At 43.3% G+C, this 7,682-nt stretch overlaps 1 long non-coding RNA gene across 1 annotated transcript in view; it reads left to right on the plus strand.

The window, feature by feature from the left end:
• The window catches only part of LOC147996923 (uncharacterized), a 14,824-nt gene extending 8,215 nt beyond the window's left edge, over positions 1-6,609 (plus strand). Inside the window, exons 4-5 of the long non-coding RNA XR_015652355.1 lie at positions 3,987-4,176; positions 5,998-6,609. This is a non-coding gene — a long non-coding RNA (uncharacterized LOC147996923). The remainder of the gene's footprint in view (positions 1-3,986; positions 4,177-5,997) is intronic.
• Positions 6,610-7,682: the final 1,073 nt, after the last annotated feature.

Raw genomic sequence — 7,682 nt, forward strand, 5'->3', positions numbered from 1 at the left:
GACTCACTCTCTCTTTAGAGCAGTCTGGAGGAAACTGAGTCAAGTCAGGTCACACTTGAATGACAGCTGAGATCTGGAACCAGGGTCCCTGCCTCCCAGAGAAAGGCTCTGCTGTTGTGTGTATAATATCTACTTCTGGGTGCACAGCAAGCTCTTCCCCCACTTGGAATAGCTTTTGAGGATCAGTGCATCAGTTCCCCCGAAGCATGCAACACACATAATAAAGAAAGCTCTGTAGTATTTCCCATCCCCATCTAAAACTCTAAAGCACTACACACCCTTGACGTTTCTCTTAAAAAAGAAAGCTTTGAACCCTTTCTACAATTGTAGGTAGTTTTAAAAATGGCAGAACTCATACCGTCTTTAGGTATTTATTGTCAGTTTCCACTCATTTCAGAATTTCTGAACTCACTGGAATGGTCTGTGATTTCCCACAGAAATAAGCTCTTGAATTGAAATGGGTTCCCCTGCTTTCCCCTGAAGCCTCCTCCAGTTTTTCTAGGCCGAGGAGGGAGAGAAGGAAGAGGAGGGAGAGGAGGGAGAGGAGGGGGAGGAGGGAGAGGAAGGGGAGGAGGGAGAGGAGGATGGATGGTTGTAGTCTGCAGCCCTGGGCAGTGAGTTGGCCCTCCTGCTTTATATGAGGAGGCTGAGCTTTTAAGGCTCCCTGTGGATGGCAAAGACAATGGTTCCATCTTAGCAACAGCAGTTACTTTGAGTTTTATCTTTTGGGTTTTGCATTGGTTTCTTATGATTGTCGCAGCAAATTAACACAAATGCTACACCGTAAAACAACACACGCTTATTATCTTACTGACAGCTCTAGGCTAGAACTTTGAAATATGTTTTATGAGGCTGAAGTCAGAGGCTGTGTTCATTGAGGAGGCTCCAGAGAGAATATCATCTTTGCCTTTTCAAACTTTTTGAGGCAGTCTGTGTAGACTAGACTCTTGGGCACACCATTCTAATCTGTTTCCATCAAGCCATCCCTGATAAGGATCTTGTGATTATTTGGAAATCAATCTCACCCACAAAGTCTCATTCAATATTCAAAGTTCTTAGGTTTTGGGGAGTGGAATATGGTATCTTGAGGGGGTTATCCATGATGTTGACTTAATTTTAACTTAAATCAACTCAACTCAATAAAACACAATCAGATAAGTAGACTGAAGAAGCTCATGGGGCTGGTGGGATGGCTAAGTATTTCAGCATTTGCCTGTAAACTTGAGGACCTGAGTTCAAATCCCCAGAACCTGTGTAAATGCCTGGCTGACATGGCAGTCTGCCTGTAATCTCAGTACTCTGGAAGTGCAGGCAGGAAGTCCTCAGGGCAAACTAGTAGCTAGCCTAGATGAGTGGGTGAGTTCTGGGTTCAAGTAGGATACCCTGCTTAAATATTTTAGGTGGAGAGCAATTGGGAATGTCAGTTGATGCCAGCCTTTGGCTTCCAGATGCATGCATAGGTGTGCCTACATTGTAATTTACACACACACACACACACACACACGTGCGAACACACACACACACATACACACACATACACTGGGGGGGGATTGAAATATAACTCACGAATCCCTTCTAAAAGATAGTTATTTACTTATTTTCTTTTTAAAAAAGATTTATTTTTAATTATGTGTGTGTGAAGGTACACGAGTTTTGTTTTAATTACGTGCTTGTGTGTATGTGAGGGTATGTGCACATTATTATCATTAATTATTATTGTTTGTTTTTTCAAGACAGGGCTCTTCTGTGTAGCCCTGGCTGTCCTGGAACTCTGTCTATATATACCAGCCTGACCTCAAACTCAGAGACCCATCTGCCTCTGCCTCTTAAGTGTTAGGATTAAAGGCATGAGCCCCCACTGCCCAGCTATGAGTTTATTTTTTAGTATGTGATTGTGTATGAAGGTATGTGCACATGTTTTTTTTTAAATTAAGTGCTGTGTGTGTGTGTGTGTGTGTGTGTGTGTGTGTGTGAAGGTATGTGGTTATGCACACATGAGTGCAAGTATCCGTGGCAACCAGAAGAGGACATTGGATCCCCCAGAACTGGAGCAGCAGCTAGTTGTGGGTCACTTGATGTAGGCGTTATGAGCCAAACTCAGGTCCTTTGCAAGAGCAGTACGTGCTCTTAACTTCTGAACCAACTCTCCAGCCCTTCACTTTCATAAAAAAGTTTTTACTTAGTTATATTATCCGAAAATCTGTTTATTTACCAGGGGTTAGACTATAATTTACATTCTATGTTAGTACAAAGTGTGAGCATACTATCAGTTACATAGTGTTCTGTTGACAAGATGCGGCTAAGTTTACCCAGGCCTTTGCCTAGTTTCAGAAATTTATCCTGGTTTTCTAACAAATAGCTGTGGTAAATGCTTTGGCCTGTGAGGAGTTTCGTTTTGTCTTTATGGTTCTCCCCATGAGGAGTTTTGTTTTGTCTTTATGGTTCTCCCTGCCCTGTCCCTCTCCCTCTTGGGATGAATTTGCAGATGTGGAGTTACTGGACTGAAGACTTTTATCAAAATGCTTTATAGAAGGTTCTATCAATTTTAAAAACACCAGATTCAGAAGACTGGGAGATGGACACCTATGGGGGATTCATTAATCTGTCTCCTGCAGCCCATCTGTGAAGTGAGAATGGGAGTCAGGACTTCACCAGCAGTTGAGAAATGAGAAAAGATACTTGAGTCTCTAAGGAAGGCTTGTCAAACAGCAGAGACTTGCACAGATGCTGGTGCTCTCGTAAGCTGAGTGGCCTGCAAAGAGGGGCTCCTGATGACTCAGTTTTGTGTGTGTGCGTGTGTGTGTGTGTGCATGCATGTGTGTGTGTGTGTGCATGCATGTGTGTGTGTGCATGCATGTGTGTGCATGCATGTGTGTGTGCGTGTGTGTGTGCATGCATGTGTGTGTGTGTGTGTGTGCATGCATGTGTGTGTGTGCATGCATGTGTGTGTGTGCATGCATGTGTGTGCATGCATGTGTGTGTGCGTGTGTGTGTGCATGCATGTGTGTGTGCGTGTGTGTGTGTGTGTGTGTGTATGTGTGTGTCTCTGTGTGAGGACACACATGTATGAAAGTGTCCTTGGAGGATGGAAGAGGGTGTCAGATGCCCTAGAGCTGAACTTATGGTTGGTTGTGAGCCTGGGAATGGAACCTCAAAAGAACAGTAGAGTTGAGTCATCTCTTCAGTCTCTAAGCACAGCTTTCTGAGCAGCAGATCCTCTCCTTCAGAAACGTCTAGAAGTGGGGTTCCCACCTTTGCTGTGTCTCAGATTCATCCTACCTGTTTTATTCCATAGGGTGGGGGAAGCCACAGGATCCAGAAGTGGTCTTAGTACATTCCTGGCTGTAGGTTTGGTAGAAGCTGAGTGGATTAGCCCAGCAACTCACTCCTAGAGTTTTATCTAGAAGTCAAGAGGATATTAGGTCAGATTCAGGGGTTGATAGTAAATACTTGTCAAAGAGGGTGCTAAAGATAGCCCCTAACAGTTTTGGTTCTTGACCTATAACATTTCCTTTCTCCACAATCAGGATGTTTTAGTTGGCCAAGGTCAAAGAGGGTTTGTAGCAGAAAACTTCAGTTCCTATAATCTTTATAAGTACAAGGACCCAAACGTGCATAGCCAAAAAAGTAAAAGAGAAAAGGAGACTCACTGCAGGAGATCAGGTGACCACAGAAGTTATTTCTAAAGCAATGCCTTTCTTGAACAAAGGAAGCATGTGGACTTTATTCAGGGAGCTTATGCATATTCACATGGGCTGGGTACGTCTGAGCATGCTCAGCTGAGGAGTGTATTGTTCAAATACTCTGTTTAAGGTCATAGTTCAAGAAGGAAAGAGGGTGGAAACATTCTTTTGGTATACTCAGCTCAAAGTCATGGAGCACAGGTTCACAGGTTAAAATGGCGGGATGCCTTAGGGCACATTCAGCTTGCACCATAAAGATGATAGAAAGGAGCATCTTTAGTCATGCTTGGTTTTCCCCAAAAGGTTTCAGCTGTAGCAGAAGGAAAGGGTACTTTGGAAGTGAATTCATATGGGAGACGGTCCCAAAAGGCCTGAGCAAGTAGCTAACCGTTCTGATGTCTCGGAGATAAAACACTCGCTCCTTTAGGCCAGTGTGTGGAAACCTGGGAACAGATCGAAGCCACATGGAAGGCTGAGTGCGGTTATTGCAAAGGTAAGATGCAGTTTAGCCTGGCGGTCCACTGAAGGGGAAGCAATCTGGGTTAGTGGGACACTTAAAGGGTTTGCTCTGATCCAGCAGATGCTGCCATTTTCCTTGGTCCAATGAGAGGCCAAGCCAAGCCCCTGACCACACATCCCTAAACAGTCCCAGCCCTGTGAGGGGACACATTTCTTGTTTCCAGTTGTGGGTGAAGGGTACAAGCAGAAAACTTCATAATTGGCAGAACTCAGTTTCCCTGTGAGGAGGAGCAGTGATATTCAGTCTCCCAAGGCCAAAGTCAGGAGTCTATCTTGTTATTTAGGGGCAGGCAAGGAAGCAACGATGGGGACAGTTTTCTTCTATTTTCTTGGCTTTACTAGGACCAGAAGTCCCTTGGACAAATTAAAAAGAGGCCTCTTGTTATTGGAATATCTAAATATGGAAATAGTGGCTTAGGGGATTCCATCTGCCCTAGCTAAAATGAATTCTAGCTGTCGAATCTAGGGGCTTTAAGATTGAATCTGGGTTCTAATCTGAAGACTGCACTTACTTTGTCCATTGCCCTTCTCATTTGATATAAGAGCCCTGGACACACACATACACACACACACACATACACACACACACACACACACGATACATACACACATACATAGAGACAGATAGATACACATATATACATACACAAATACACATATACACAAACATTCATATACATACATATATAGACATAGATACATAAATACATACATATGTAGACACAGATATACACATATAGACACAGATGCAGACACAGACAGGCACAAATACACACATGCACATATATAGACATAGATACATATACACATATATACATACACATATAGACACAGAGATACATACACACACATACATACACAAAAACATATACACAGATACATACACAGATACATATACAGACAAAGGTACACACACATATATAGGCACAGATACATATACGTATACAAACAGACACAGATAAATGTACACACATATACAGACTCACATATACACATACATATACAAACACAGATATATACATACATATACAGACACATACACACACACACACACACACATATATAGACACAGATACACACACACACACACACACACACACACACACACACACACAGTATTAATCTCTTCCAGCACTCACAGTATTATCTCACTCTTCACAACCACCTTTGGGAGCGAGTACCCCCATTCCTCCCATTTTACAGATGAAGAGGCAGTGGTGTGGTGGGCTGTATCCTTCCTCTAGAGTTGTGAAGCTGGTGAATGTCAGGGTCAGAATATGATCCACACCTCATTATTATTATTATTTTTACATTTCTCTTTGCCAGTAGATGGGCCCCTATGGTTGCTAAGGAGCAGAGGAAAATGAGTCCTTTTTAGGTGACAGTGAGGGACAGGTTTGCAAGTGCACAGGGTAATGTCTGTCACATTGTTCAGGCACATCTGGGCTCTGAGATCACCTGATTTGAGGGCACAGACACCACTGGAGACGCTGACCCACCAGTGGAAGGGTCTGTGTAATGGTTACTCTTCATTGTCAGCTCGACTGGATTTAGAATCACAAGGGAGAGCCACCTCTGGATGTGTCTGTGTGGATGTGTAGAGAAGTAGAGAAAGCACCCAGCTGACTTCCCTACTCCACCAGTGTCCCAGAAGAAAAGGCCCCTTTCCCATCTCCACACTGTTGTAATCCCCTTCAACTCAAAGACCCCTTCCCTTTTGTTTACTTCTGTTCACTCCCTGCCAACTGGTTGCTTACTCTGCCTCTTGACCTATCATTGACTCTTGTTTACACAGAGCTCTGAATAAAATTTCATAGATGTGGAAAACAAAGCTGTAAAAACAAGGCTTTGAGAAATACATCTGGTGGTCAGGATGCCTAGGACAAACTTGTGACCTTTCCGAGGGATACATCTGACGTCAGGCTGCCCAGTGATATGATAAAGTTTTGGTGATCAAGATATTGAGTCAGAAGACCAGGATATTTTGACAGAGCTAAAGTTAAGACAAAACAAAAACAACTGTTCTCGGAAAGGCCCTCTACCCCTCCCTGTGGTAATTTCTGAGAACAACCTCAAGATGTCATCCTGACCCTGCCCGACCACCCAGTTCTCCCCCCTCTAAGGGACGTGCCAACTTAGTCCTTTCCCAGGGATTCACCAAGGCCGGGTGTAGGGCTGGATGAGGAAAGTGACTAATTGAGCCAAGAACAGACCCTTGAGCAGGCCAGCCAATACCTGACCAGATCTTTTGTCCTGTGTACCACCAATGAGAATGGGCCAGCTAACCCTGTTGCTGAAGTCTGCCCTCTGTAACAAATAAAAGTTGTGTGCTTTTTGGGTTCAGGGTTGTCTCTCCCTGTGTGGATGAGCAACCCCACGTATGTGGATTAAAAACCTTATACCCTCATGCTATTGCAGCGGTCACTTTGTCAGTCTGTGCTCTGTGGGTTGCACTCCTGAGGTATGGCCACTTTGGGGCTCTTACAATAGCTCTTGGGTTAAAAGTGTGTGCCAGGGCTGATCCACACCACTAAAAGAAACAGGTTTTTTTTCTAGTCCACAACCTCAGTGTTCATAATGTGATCAAATATCATGCAACAAACCACTTCAAGAGATAGGCAGAGACAAGGATGTTCTCAGCTAGACACCAGTCACTCAGGAGTGAAGGCCAACAATGACAAAGGGGACCTTATAACATTTAAGAACTTCTGTTATCACAAAAGAAACAGTTAATTGGGTGAGGGGAAAACGTTGTTAGCCATATAGCTAACAAAGAGTTAAAGCCAACATATAAAAAGAACTTAAAAACTAAGTTTGAAATTTCAAACCCAATTAATAAGTGGTCTAACAAAACAAACGCATGCTTCTCACAAAGACAAAGTAGAAGTGGTCAATAAACTTATGAAAAATTGCTCAACTTTAATACCCATCAGAAAAAATGCATATTAAAATCACACTGGGATTCATCTTACCCCAGACAGAAAGACAGCCATGAAAAAAAACAAATGGCAGTAACAACAAATGCTGATGGGGATGTGGACAACAGGGAAGAGTAGGAATGTAAACTGGGCCAGCTGCTGTGGAAGACAGAATGGTGGTTTCTCAAAAACCTAACCATTCCTCCTATGTGAGCTGGTATATCACTCCTGGGTATTTACCTGGAGGACTCCGTCCAAGGACACGTCACAGAGATACTTGTGCACTGCTGTTCACTGGGGCTTCGGTTCACAATAGTTAAGTTATGGAACCAACATGGGTGCCCAGCCATGGAGGAATGGATAAAGAAAAACGGTTTCAGTACACGATGGGATTTTCCCAGCTATGCTGTTTGTAGGGAAATGGATACAACTGGAGATAGTCATATTACACGAATCAAGCCAGTCTCAGAAAGACAAGTACGCTGTTTTCTTTAATTTGTTGTCCCTGGAATTTATATAGATATACAACGTTATATTTGCAGATATGGCATAAGAGTGTAAA

Source organism: Rattus norvegicus, chromosome 1, assembly GCF_021556685.1.
Source record: "Rattus norvegicus strain SHRSP/BbbUtx chromosome 1, alternate assembly SHRSP_T2T, whole genome shotgun sequence".
Taxonomy (NCBI): Eukaryota; Metazoa; Chordata; class Mammalia; order Rodentia; family Muridae; genus Rattus; species Rattus norvegicus.